Below are 2,170 nucleotides of genomic sequence, written 5' to 3'. Positions count from 1 at the left end.
GTGACGTAGGAGCAGTTGAAGTCTCCGAACATTCATAAACATATCGTTTGTTATTTATCTGTTTAACTGCTCGTTTTGTTCTTAACTGATTTGATCAGTTCAGCTTATATCAGTTCAGTTCTATTCATAACTGAACTGATAGATGCCAGAACGGATCCTATGTGATCTTCAGTTATTCAGTTGCACATGACACAAAATATATCAGTTTCATTAACGAAGGATTATTTCCAGTGTCTTCCGCTTGGTTTGAAAACCAAACTCGATCTAATTCATCGGTGTACACATTCTTAGAACACGAGCTATTGCAGCTCATGGAGAATATTGTGTTTGAATCACCTCTGGTGCCCAACACACGATCCTTTAGTAATGTTCATAATAACCAATATTTCTACCGACATGCAATATAATAATGTTAAAGAGTCACTGAAGGCTATTGATGAACAGTTTCAGTCTTCAGATAAAGCACTTGTCAACATCCTAATTATGAAATTCTCTTTACTAAGGCTCACCAGTGTGAGAGGGGTGCGAGAGCACATCATGAAAATGCGGAACAGCTTGACTCAAGACATTTGAAGTGGAAATGTCTAAAACTTTTCTTGTGTAATATATTTTATGCACTCTTCCACAACATTATGGACCCTTCAAAATTTCCTACAACACATATAAAGATAAGTGATCAATAAATGAATGAATGAACATGTGTGTTCAAGAAGAATGAAGGTTGTCAATGGAAACAAGTGATAGTGTTTTTGTGACTACACAAGAAAAGTATAAGAAGCAAGCCAAAGTCAAGAGAAATGAATAATTTCACCCTCAACCTGATGTCTAGAAAGAATCCAAGTGTTTCTTCTGTAAAAATACGTGACACAAGAAGAATGATTGCACTAAATTTAATAATTGGCTTGAAAAGAAAGACATTTCTATTTCATTTGTCTGTCATAAATCTAATATGGTTGATATGAATTATAACACATAATGGATTGATTATGGTTCTACAATCCATGTTACAAATACCTTGAAAGGTATGCAAAGCCTAAGGAAATCTCTAGGAAATGAGCAGAACATCTATCCAAGAAACAAAATATCTTCGCTTGTTGAGACTATTGGGACTTGATGCCTTATGTTGGATAGTGATTTTATTTTAAAGTTGGAAAAGATATTTTATGTTTCTAGTTTTTCTAGGAATTTAATTTCAGTTTCAAATCTTGTACCTCTTGGTTATTCCTTTCAGTTTTTGGATAAAACAATAAATTTATTTTATAAATAAATTATTGTTGGAAATGGTACAATGATTGATGGTCTTTTCTCTATTTTTTTACAAAATAAAAACACAACTATGTATGTTCAAGGAGGTATTAAAAGATATATGATAAATGAAGATTCCTCTATATTGTGGCACTGGAGATTGGGACACATTTTCATAGAAAAGATTAAAAGATTAGTGAATGATGGAGTGCTTAGTACTTTAGATTTTACTGATTTTGAGACTTATGTAGAGTGCATTAAGGGAAAGCAGACCAATAAGTCTAAAAAAGGTGCCAATAAGAGTTCAAAAGTATTAAAAATCATGCATTCAGATATTTTTTGTCCAGATATGGACATGCAAAGTTCGAAATACTTCATCTCGTTCATGATGATTACTCGCGATACATGTATATCTACATGCTTCGTAACAAAAACGAAGCACTTAAAGCCTTTAAGGTGTTCAAGGCTGAAGTGGAGAAGCTATGTGAAAATAAATTAAGATTGTGAGAACCGATAGATGTGGAGAATATTATGGTAGATACACTGAGAATGGACAGGCACCTGGTCCGTTTGCGAAGTTTCTCCAAGAACATGAGATTGTTGCTCAATATACTATGTCTAGTACTCTGGACCAAAATAGCATAGCTAAGGGAGAAACCGAACATTATTGGACATGGTAAGGAGCATATTTAGTAGCTCCAAACTTCCTAAATCTTTGTGGACTGAAGCTCTTAAGACAACTGTGTATATATTAAACCGATTTTCAGCTAAGGTTGTCCCAAAGATGCCATTTGAATTATTTAAAGGTTGGAAATCGAGCTTGCAACATACACGCGTTTTGGGTTGTCATCAGAAATAAGATTTTACAAACCACATGAAAAGAAAATGGACCCAAGAACTATAGTGGATATTTCATCGGGTATGA

This window comes from Primulina huaijiensis, chromosome 5 (assembly GCF_012295235.1).
Source record: "Primulina huaijiensis isolate GDHJ02 chromosome 5, ASM1229523v2, whole genome shotgun sequence".
NCBI lineage: Eukaryota > Viridiplantae > Streptophyta > Magnoliopsida > Lamiales > Gesneriaceae > Primulina > Primulina huaijiensis.
Note: the sequence above shows the minus strand (reverse complement) of the source record.